General features: G+C 39.7%; 1 protein-coding gene across 1 annotated transcript in view; it reads right to left on the bottom strand.

Moving 5' to 3' along the window:
* LOC124544772 (nuclear migration protein nudC) overlaps positions 1-12,104 on the bottom strand; it is a 59,809-nt gene that overhangs the window by 28,179 nt on the left and 19,526 nt on the right. The window lies entirely within an intron of this gene.

The raw sequence follows: 12,104 nt of genomic DNA, 5'->3' as shown, positions 1-12,104 counted from the left end.
GATTTAGGGTGCAGAACAGCATGGTCATCAACACCCTTAATGGATATAAACAAACACGCATCCTGGTTCAAACAATGTCTATTCTCACAAAGAAAATTGCTACAATAATAACCCAGGAACATATAGTAGCCATCCTCTCTATCACTAATATTTTCTCCCCAACACTTTACATTTTTACTGTTGACAGCTAGGATGGTGAACACATCTCCAAACAAGCTGAGGGTTGATCTGAAGTCAGCATGTGAATCATACTGTATGTAGCTAAAATGTGTTGTGCCAAGAGTGGTATTCCACAAGCTTCACATGGAGATGGATTGTCATGCTAGAAGAGGAAACTGTGTGTCAACAGACACTGTCCTATTTGTAGCCTGGTGAGTGGTAAGCACTACTTCTTTTCATTCGTATGGCAGGCATGAGGTTTACCAAGCCCGCACGGTCAATTTGATAGTCTGCATTTTTTACTTGCAACCATTCATCTTTCTACTGCCACATGATCCATATATCTTATGATAAAGTGTTCAGGGGGACAGCACACTGAATCATAAAGCCATCTCTACAAGCTTCCTTAGATGGTTTGTTGGCTGCATAATTTTCCCATATCCTTGCCCTGGTGCTCAACGGGTGGCAGGGAAAGAAGATCGGAAAATTTCTACTTTGATGGCTTAGGCAGCAGCTCATACATAAATGAGGCAGTCAAACATTATGAGCTTCGGTGTTTTCTCTCCAACACCTTGGCCATATTCAGAGTTTGGCCCATCTTTATCAGGTCTACACAAACTCGATTGCTTTTGAGGATTGAAAATGCTCCATTTAACAGATTTCTATAGTCAAATTTTTAATTTCCCATTCATTTTGACAGACAATGTATTATCTTTTCTGTGATGTGTACTTTTTTTCCTCCACCTACTAACCAATAGATGGCAATCTTAATATTAAGAGGACAAAATCCCATTGTCAGCAATAGTCCATCTACAGATGAGGTGCCAAAGACACCTATATTTCCTAAAATGATTTATATACACCCCCCACCTGCATGACCAAGTAATTGACCTACAGCCACACTGGAAGGGAGATGAATCTCTTTTGACCTACACTGAAAATTTCATTTTATAACAACATTCCCATGTTGCTTACTTGCTCAGTATGTGGTCCTGAAGTCAAATCTGAAAAGGGAAACGCAAAGGCTCAATCTAGATATAGTAGGGGTCAGCGAAGTTAAGTGAAGCGAAGTGGAAAGAAGACAAGGATTTCTGGTCAGATGAGTATAGGGTAATATCAACAGCAGCAGGAAATGGTATAACAGGAGTAGGATTCACTATGAATAGGAAAATAGGGCAGAGAGTGTGTTTCTGTGAACAGTTCAGTGACAAGGTCGTTCTTATCAGAATTGACAGCAAACCAACACCGACAAATATAGTTCAGGTGTACATGCTGACGTCGCAAGCTGAAGATGAAGAGAGAGAGAATGTGTATGAGGATACTGAAAGGGTAATACAGTATGTAAAAGGGGGATGAAAATCTAAGTCATGGGGAACTGGAATGCAGCTGTAGGGGAAGGAGTAGAAGCAAAGGTTATCAGAGAATATGGGCTTAGGACACGGAATGAGAGAGGAGAAAGACTAACTGAGTTCTGTAAAAAGTTTCATCTAGTAATAGCGAATACCCTGTTCAAGAATCACAAGAGGAGGTGGTATACTTGGAAAAGGTTGGGTGATATGGGACGATTTCAGTTTTATTACATCATGGTCAGACAGAGATTCGAAAATCATATACTGGAGTGTAAGGCATACCCAGGAGCGGACATAGACTCAGATCACAATATAGCAGTGATGAAGAGTAGGCTGAAGTTTAAGACATTAGTCAGGAAGAATCAATACGCAAAGAACTGGGATACGAAGTTCTAAGGAATAACGAGATACCCTTGAAGTTCTCTAAGGCTATAGATACAGCAATAAGAAATAGCTCAGTAGGCAGTACAGTTGAAGAAGAATGGACCTTTCAAAAAAGGGCCATCACAGAAGCTGGGAAAGAAAACATAGGTACAAAGAAGGTAACTGCGAAGAAACCATGGGTAAAAGAAGAAATATTTCAATTAATTGATGAAAGGAGGAAGTACGAAAATGTTCCGGGAAACTCAGGAATACAGAAATACAAGTCACTGAGGAACGAAATAAATAGGAATCGCAAGGAACTAAGACGAAGTGGCTGGAGGAAAAATGTAAAGACATCGAAAAAGAAATGATTGTTGGAAGGACAGACTCAGCATATAGGAACGTCAAAATAACCTTCGGTGACATTAAAAGCAAAGGTGTAACATTAAGAGTGCAACGGGAATTCCACTGTTAAATGCAGAGGAGAGAGCACATTGGTGGAAAGAATACATCAAAAGCCTCTATGAGGAGGAAGATTCGTCTGATGTGATAGAAGAAGAAACAGGAGTCGATTTAGAAGAGATAGGGGATCCTGTATTAGAATCAGAATTTAAAATAACTCTGTAGGACTTAAGGTCAAATAACGCAGAAGGGATACATAACATTCCATCAGATCTTCTAAAATCATTGGGCGAAGTGGCAAGAAAATGACTATTCACGTTGGTCTGTAGAATGTACGAGTCTGGCGACATACCATCTGACTTTCGGAAAAGCATCATCCACACAATTCCGAAGACAGCAAGAGCTGACAAGTGTGAAAATTTTCGTACAGTCAGCTTAACAGCTCATGCACCCAAGTTGCTTACAAGAATAATATACAGAAGAATGGAAAAAAAAAATTGAGGATGTGCTCAATGACGATCAGTTTGGCTTTAGGAAAACTAAGGCACAAGACAGGCAATTCTGACACTGCAGTTGATAATGGAAGCAAGATTAAAGAAAAATCAAGACAAATTCATAGGATTTGTTGACCTGGAAGAAGCGTTCCACAATGTTAAATAGTACAAGTTGTACGAAATTATGAAAAAAGTAGGGGAAAGCTGTAGGAAGAGACATGTCATATATTACAACAACCAAGAGAAAAAAATAAGAGTGGATGAACAAAAATGAAGTGCTAGGATTAAAAAGAGTGTAAGATGGAGATGAAGCCTTTCGCCCCTACTGTTCAATATGTACATCGAGGAGCAATGATGAGAATAAAAGAAAGGTTCAGGAGTGGAATTAAAATTCAAGGTGAAAGGATATCAATGATACGATTCTCTGATGCCATAGTCTTACAGTGAAGAAGAATTACATGGTCTGCTGAACGGAATGAACAGTCTAATGAGTACACAGTATGGATCGAGAGTAAATCGAAGAAAGACCAAGGTAATGAGAAGTAGTAAAAATGGGAACAGCGATAAATTTATCAGGATTGATGGTCACAAAGTAGATGCAGTTAAGGAATTCTGCTACCTAGGCAGTAAAATTACCAATGACAGACGGAGCAAGGAGGACATCTAAAGCAGACTAGCTATGGCAAAAAAGGCGTTCCTGGCCAAGAGAAGTCTACTAACATCAAATATTGGTCTTAATTTGAGGAAGAAATTTGTGAGGATGTACGTCTGGGGTAGAGGATTGTACAGTAGTGAAACATGGACTGTGGGAAAACTGGGACAGAAGAGAATCGAAGCATTTGAGATGTGGTGCTGCAGACAAATGTTGAAAATTAGGTGGACTGATAAGGTAAGGAATGAGGATGTTCTACGCAGAATTGGAGAGGAAAGGAATATGTGGAAAACTCTGGTAAGGAGAAGGGACAGGATGACAAGACATCTGTTAAGAGACTTCCATGGTACTAGAGGGAGCTGTAGAGAGCAAAAACTGTAGAGGAAAACAGAGGTTGGAATACAGCCAGCAAATAATTTATTTTATTTTATTTATTTATTTATTTATTGTTCTGTGGGACTATTAAGGAGAAGTCTCCATGGTCATGGAACGAGTCAATACATGAAATTATAACATGATATTAGAAACAGATAAAATGAAATATAAAAAAAATATATTCAGGTGACAAGTAAGTTTAAATAAAGAAAATCAACAATGTAACACTGGAATTTCCTTAATTTTTTAGCTCTTCCAGGAGCTTCTTGACAATAGAAGGAGTGAGCCATGAGGAAACTCTTCAGTTTAGACTTAAAAGTGTTTGGGCTACTGCTCAAGATTGAGTTCTTGTGGTAGCTTATTGAAAATGGATGCAGCAGAATACTGCACTCCTTTCTGCACGAGAGTCAAGGAAGTGCATTCCACATGCAGATTGGATTTCTGCCTAGTACTAACTGAGTGAAAGCTGCTAACTCTTGGGAATAGGTTAATATTGCTAACAACACACGACAAAGAAAATATATACTGTGAGGGCACTGTCAGAATTCCCAGACTACTGAATACGGGTCGACAAGAAGTTCTCGAACTTACACCACATATAGCTCGAGCCAAAAATACCCTTTTTGAATCAGAAGAATTACGCCAAAAAATAATACAATACAACATAACCGTATGAAAATATCCGAAGTAGACTAATTTTCGTGTTGAAGTGTCACTTATTTCAGATACTGTTCTAATGGTAAATAAAGCAGCATTTAGTTTCTGAACAAGATCCTGGACATGGGCATTCCACAACAGCTTACTATCTATCCGAACGCCTAGGAACTCTAACTGTTCCGTCTCGCTTATAATATGCCCATTCTGTCTGATCAAAATATCGTTGTTGTTGTTGTTGTGGTCTTCAGTCCTGAGACTGGTTTGATGCAGCTCTCCATGCTACTCTATCCTGTGCAAGCTTTTTCATCTCCCAGTACCTACTGCAACCTACATCCTTCTGAATCTGCTTAGTGTATTCATCTCTTGGTCTCCCTCTACGATTTTTACCCTCCACGCTGCCCTCCAATACTAAATTGGTGATCCCTTGATGCCTCAGAACATGTCCTACCAACCGATCCCTTCTTCTGGTCAAGTTGTGCCACAAAGTTTTCTTCTCCCCAATCCTATTCAATACTTCCTCATTAGTTACGTGATCTACCCATCTAATCTTCAGCATTCTTCTGTAGCACCACATTTTGAAAGCTTCTATTCTCTTCTTATCCAAACTATTTATCGTCCATGTTTCACTTCCATACATGGCTACACTCCATACGAATACTTTCAGAAATGACTTCCTGACACTTAAATCAATACTGGATGTTAACAAATTTCTCTTCTTCAGAAACGCTTTCCTTGCCATTGCCAGCCTACATTTTATATTCTCTCTACTTCGACCATCATCAGTTATTTTGCTCCCAAATAGCAAAACTCCTTTACTACTTTAAGTGCCTCATTTCCTAATCTAATTCCCTCAGCATCACCCGACTTAATTAGACTACATTCCATTATCCTTGTTTTGCTTTTGTTGATGTTCATCTTATATCCTCCTTTCAAGACACTGTGCATTCCATTCAACTGCTCTTCCAAGTCCTTTGCTGTCTCTGACAGAATTACAATGTCATCGGCGAACCTCAAAGTTTTTATTTCTTCTCCATGAATTTTAATACCTACTCCGAATTTTTCTTTTGTTTCCTTTACTGCTTGCTCAATATACAGATTGAACAACATCGGGGAGAGGCTACAACCCTGTCTCACTCCCTTCCCAACCACTGCTTCCCTTTCATGTCCCTCGACTCTTATAACTGCCATCTGGTTTCTGTACAAATTGTAAATAGCCTTTCGCTCCCTGTATTTTACCCCTGCCACCTTTAGAATTTGAAAGAGAGTATTCCAGTCAACATTGTCAAAAGCTTTCTCTAAGTCTACAAATGCTAGAAACGTAGGTTTGCCTTTCCTTAATCTTTCTTCTAAGATAAGTCGTAAGGTCAGTATTGCCTCACGTGTTCCAGTGTTTCTACGGAATCCAAACTGATCTTCCCCGAGGTTGGCCTCTACCAGTTTTTCCATTCGTCTGTAAAGAATTCGTGTTAGTATTTTGCAGCTGTGACTTATTAAGCTGACAGTTCGGTAATTTTCACATCTGTCAACACCTGCTTTCTTTGGGATTGGAATTATTATATTCTTCTTGAAGTCCGAGGGTATTTCGCCTGTTTCATACATCTTGCTCACCAGATGGTAGAGTTTTGTCAGGAATGGCTCTCCCACGGCCGTCAGTAGTTCCAATGGAATATTGTCTACTCCGGGGGCCTTGTTTCGACTCAGGTCTTTCAGTGCTCTGTCAAACTCTTCACGCAGTATCATATCTCCCATTTCATCATCATCTACATCCTCTTCCATTTCCATAATATTGTCCTCAAGTACATCGCCCTTGTATAGACCCTCTATATACTCCTTCCACCTTTCTGCCTTCCCTTCTTTGCTTAGAACTGGGTTTCCATCTGAGCTCTTGATATTCATACAAGTCGTTCTCTTATCTCCAAAGGTCTCTTTAATTTTCCTGTAGGCGGTATCTATCTTACCCCTAGTGAGATAGGCCTCTACATCCTTACATTTGTCCTCTAGCTATCCCTGCTTAGCCATTTTGCACTTCCTGTCGATCTCATTTTTGAGACGTTTGTATTCCTTTTTGCCTGTTTCACTTACTGCATTTTTATATTTTCTCCTTTCATCAATTAAATTCAATATTTCTTCTGTTACCCAAGGATTTCTACTAGCCCTCGTCTTTTTACCTACTTGATCCTCTGCTGCCTTCACTACTTCATCCCTCAACGCTACCCATTCTTCTTCTACTGTATTTCTTTCCCCCATTCCTGTCAATTGCTCCCTTATGCTCTCCCTGAATCTCTGTACAACCTCCGGTTCTTTTAGTTTATCCAGGTCCCATCTCCTTAAATTCCCACCTTTTTGCAGTTTCTTCAGTTTTAATCTACAGGTCATAACCAGTAGATTGTGGTCAGAGTCCACATCTGCCCCTGGAAATGTCTTACAATTTAAAACCTGGTTCCTAAATCTCTGTCTTACCATTATATAATCTATCTGATACCTTTTAGTAACTCCAGGGTTCTTCCATGTATACAACCTTCTTTCATGATTCTTAAACCAAGTGTTAGTTATGATTATGTTGTGCTCTGTGCAAAATTCGACCAGGCGGCTTCCTCTTTCATTTCTGTCCCCCAATCCATATTCACCTATTATGTTTCCTTCTCTCCCTTTTCCTACACTCGAATTCCAGTCACCCATGACTATTAAATTTTCGTCTCCCTTCACAATCTGAATAATTTCTTTTATTTCATCATACATTTCTTCAATTTCTTCGTCATCTGCAGAGCTAGTTGGCATATAAACTTGTACTACTGTAGTAGGTGTGGGCTTCGTATCTATCTTGGCCACAATAATGCGTTCACTATGCTGTTTGTAGTAGCTTACCCGCATTCCTATTTTCCTATTCATTATTAAACCTACTCCTGCATTACCCCTATTTGATTTTGTGTTTATAACCCTGTAGTCACCTGACCAGAAGTCTTGTTCCTCCTGCCACCGAACTTCACTAATTCCCACTATATCTAACTTCAACCTATCCATTTCCCTTTTTAAATTTTCTAACCTGCCTGCCCGATTAAGGGATCTGACATTCCACGCTCCGATCCATAGAACGCCAGTTTTCTTTCTCCTGATAACGGCATCCTCTTGAGTAGTCCCCGCCCGGAGATCCGAATGGGGGACTATTTTACCTCCGGAATATTTTACCCAAGAGGACGCCATCATCATTTAACCATACAGTAAAGCTGCATGCCCTCGGGAAAAATTACGGCTGTAGTTTCCCCTTGCTTCAAAATATCGGTTCTTGTTGAATTGTGAGTTAGAAACTGTAAAAACTGAGTCTTACTGTGATTTAACATCAAATTATTTTCCACAAGCCACGAACTTATTTCATGAACTACATTATTTGATACTGTTTCAATATTACACACAAGATCCTTCACTACCAAGCTGGTGTCATCAGCAAACAGAAATATTTTTGAATCACCTGTAATACTAGAAAGCATATCATTTATATACATAAGGAACAGCAGTGGCCCCAGCACCGACCCTTGGGGAACACCCCACTTAACAGTGCCCCATTGGGACTGAACATCACTACCACTCTCAATATTGCGGAGAATTACCTTCTCCTTTCTGTTCTTAAAGTAAGAGGCGAACCAATTGTAAGCTATTCCCCTTACTCCATAATGGTCCAACTTCTGCAGTAATATTTTGTGGTCAACACAGTCAAAAGCCTTCGTTAAATCAAAGAAAACACCTAGCGTTCGCAACCTTTTATTTAATCCGTCCAAAACCTCACAGAGAAAAGAGAATATAGCATTTTCAGTTGTTAAACCATTTCTAAAACCAAACTGAACATCTGACAGCAAATTATGTGAATTTAAATGCTCCAGTAACCTTGTATATACAACCTTCTCGATAACTTTCGCAAACACCGATGGCATAGAAATAGGTCTATAATTGTCAATATTATCCCTGTCTCCCGTTTTATAAACTGGTTTCACTACCGAGTACTTTAATCGGTAAGGAAACCGACCACTCCTGAAGGAAAAGTTACAGATATGGCTAAGTACTGGGCTAACATACATAGAACAATACTTCAGTATTCCGCTAGATACCCCATCATATCCATGAGAGTTCTTGGTCTTTAGTGATTTAATTATTAACTCAATCTCCCTCTTGTCAGTATCATGGAGGAGCATTTCAGGTAACAGTCTCGGAACACTTTTTTCTAAGAGCGCTATATGATTCCCTGTTGGGACTAGGTTTCTATTTAGTTCACCTGCTATATTCAGGAAGTGATTATTAAATACTGTACATATCTGTGACTTATCAGTAACACGGACATTCCCACTACGCACTGACTCTATACCCTCGACCTGTCTCTGCAGACCAGCCACTTCCTTTACGACTGACCATATGGTTTTAATTTTATCCTGAGACTTAGCTATTCTATCTACATACCACATACTTTTTGCCTTCCTAACAACATTTTTAAGCACCTTACAATACTGTTTGTAATGGGCTGCTGCATTTAGATTCTGACTGTTTCTAACATTTTGATATAATTGCCACTTTGTTCTACAAGATATTCTTATCCCTCTAGTCAGCCACCCAGGCTGCCTGTTTGTGCTAGTACCCTGTTTTGAACGTTCTAACGGAAAGCAACTTTCAAAGAGCACGAGAAAAGTCTTGAGAAAAGCATTATGTTTATCGTCTACTGTATCAGCGCTATAAACATCTTGCCACTCTTGTTCCTTGATAAGGTTTACAAAGGTCTCTACAGCAACTGGATCAGCTTTCCTAAACAGCTGATGACTATATTTAACACGTGTTGCAGCACAAAAATCTTTTAAAGTTAAAATTTGTGCATCATGATCTGAAAGGCCATTTACCTTTTTGCTAACAGAATGCCCTTCTAGTAATGAGGAATGAACAAAAATGTTGTCTATGGTTGTTCTACTGTTCCCTTGCACTCTCGTTGGAAAGAATACGGTTTGCATAAGATTATATGAATTAAGGAGGTCTACCAGCATCCTCTTCCTTGCACAATCACTTATACAATTAATATTGAAGTCACCACATATAACTAACTTTTTGTATTTCCTATAAAGTGAACCAAGAACCTCCTCCAGCTTTAGCAAAAATGTTGTGAAGTCGGAGTCTGGGGATCTATAAATAACAACAGTTAGAAGTTTATCTCCATTAAATTTAACCACACCTGCACAACATTCAAACACCTTTTCAGTGCAGTACTTTGAAACATCAATTGACTCAAATGGGATGCCGTTTTTCACATACATGGCTACTCCCCACACTGCAAAGAGCTCCTCGAAAAGCTGCCAGCCAACCTGTATCCTGGTAAAGGAAGCCTCTGAATTATCTTCTTATTTAAGAAGTGTTCAGATATACCAATAATTTCAGAGTCAACATCTATAAGCAATTCACTAACTTTATCTCTAATACCTTGTATATTTTGATGAAATATACTAATTCCCTCATTACTCGGATACCTAAGCTTTGTCAAAAGTGGTTCCTTTGTTAGAGAGACTTCCCTTAAGCAGGAATACCTATCAGCTGACTTCAATCTAAAAAAGGTGCAGCTCTAACACCCACTACTGCAGGAATTTTCCCATGAGTGATCCCACCAACCCCACCTATGCTGTCATCTATAAGCTTTGCTAACCTTCCCTTCCCATATCTGCTGAGGTGCAGGCCATGTCTAGTGAAACCTGTCCTGCTGATAAACTCCACCGACACCACTGAAATGTGACCCATGCTTTCTGTCAACAGCGCACCCCTAAGTCTCATGTTATTACGCCTGACGGCTGTATTAAGATGAGGCCGATCGTGACACTGAAACAGTTCCACGAAATGCACATTCGTGTTGCCAGTGTGAGTGGCTATCTTTTCCAGGTCACCATCTATGTCATACTCACCATCCCTATCAATACTATTACCAGCCTCACCCACAATCACTACCTGATCCTCTTTAGTAAAATCACTACATAACCCCCCTATGTTAACAGTCACCTGAGCCAATCCTGCATTAGGCTTCACAATGCTGGTGACCTGGTACTCACTCCCCAGTACTTCCTGCAACTGCTGGCCTACACCTCTGCCATGAGAACTACCTAACAGCAGAACCTTCTTCTTCCTCTTCGAGTTTGCAACTGTTCTAGCCAGCGTACCTACTGAGGTCTGCTGCATACTTCCTACATCTACAGCTACTAGAGGTTCCTCTCCACTAGACTGACAGTTGGTCATATCTATTGTAAACACCAATAGTAAAACTATCTGAAAATCTTCTTCTCCTAGCAGATCTCTTGCCAACAGCCAGCTCCCATTCCCCCAACCCCCTTCTCCCTCCTCATCCTATCTAGCTGCTCCTGTGCGGTTTTCAACTGCCCCTGAAGGGCACAGATCTTACGCTCCTGCTCCTGTATCAACTTACTCTTGCTACATAACCTGCAGTTCCAGGAGAGGATCTCACCAGAATGCCCACTGGCTTCCCCACTGCATTCCCCCCAGTGAAAATACTTCGAACAAGTCTCACACCGCAATCCACTACTCACGAACCTACGGCAAAGCCCACAATTCTCACTCGTGGTAAAATTTTAATTTTTTTAAGTTTCGCTACTACAATAAGAAGATGTTAAAAACCTGACTACAATAATCACAAACTTACTCTACAAGGGAAGTAACTACAATTATTAACAGTATTAATAAACAACAAATGTGAATATAACAAAGGACTAATACAGAAAGAGAATCAAACATCTAATGACACAGTAACGAAGCTGAAAACAGTTCCCAAAAGGTTCTTCTGAAATTATTTCACCAGAAAACACAAAAAACACCGGTTGAAGACTACTAAAGTTCCTAAATAAACCACTATACACAAACAATTAATCAGTACTTAGCTTTCGATGCGCCGCTACAGCTGCAACTGGTCAGCTCGGAATGTAAACACAGCTAAGAGGTTACGTTGCTCGATACGAAACACTCACAAATATCAGGTCACAACACAAGAAAAGCAGAGGCGAATGAAGAAACCACTAATAAGTCACTTATATAGTAAATATTATCACAAAAACCGTTAAAATATGTATCCGAGACGTAAAAATATAAAAAAACTTAGAGAGCGATCTCACACGCAGTCACTCGCTTATGACCAATTGAGGATGTAGGTTTCAAGTGCTAATCTGAGATGAAGAGATTAGCACAGGAGAGGATTTTGTGGCGGACTGCATCAAACCAGCCATAAGACTGATGGAAAAAAATCGAGATTAAATGATCAGGTAGACATATATGTATCTTGACACATTTTGGCCTGTAATGCATTCACAACGTACATTAATTATGGGATCTCATTAAAATTTTCCCTAATAACACAATATTAGATGTGTTTTAATTTGGTTACATCATATCTTGATTATCCAAATTTATTCAATTTGTTTTCTCGAATTGACCAGTGCCAATGGGAGATTGTTGGCATAGGCCACAGCTCTAAGAACTGCTACCTCTGGCTGCAAGGTGTTCAACAGTGCTCTATGTGGAAAGATTAAGAATTAAAATTAGACCTCACACCGCAACCTGGTCACACTTTCACAACCATCTTTTAATCCATGTCAGGTGAACTTAGCCTGGCGTCGCTGATTTTGTAGTAGT

This window comes from Schistocerca americana, chromosome 8, assembly GCF_021461395.2.
Source record: "Schistocerca americana isolate TAMUIC-IGC-003095 chromosome 8, iqSchAmer2.1, whole genome shotgun sequence".
NCBI lineage: Eukaryota > Metazoa > Arthropoda > Insecta > Orthoptera > Acrididae > Schistocerca > Schistocerca americana.
The sequence above is the reverse complement of the archived record's forward strand: the minus strand, read 5'-3'. Positions and strand labels throughout refer to the sequence as shown.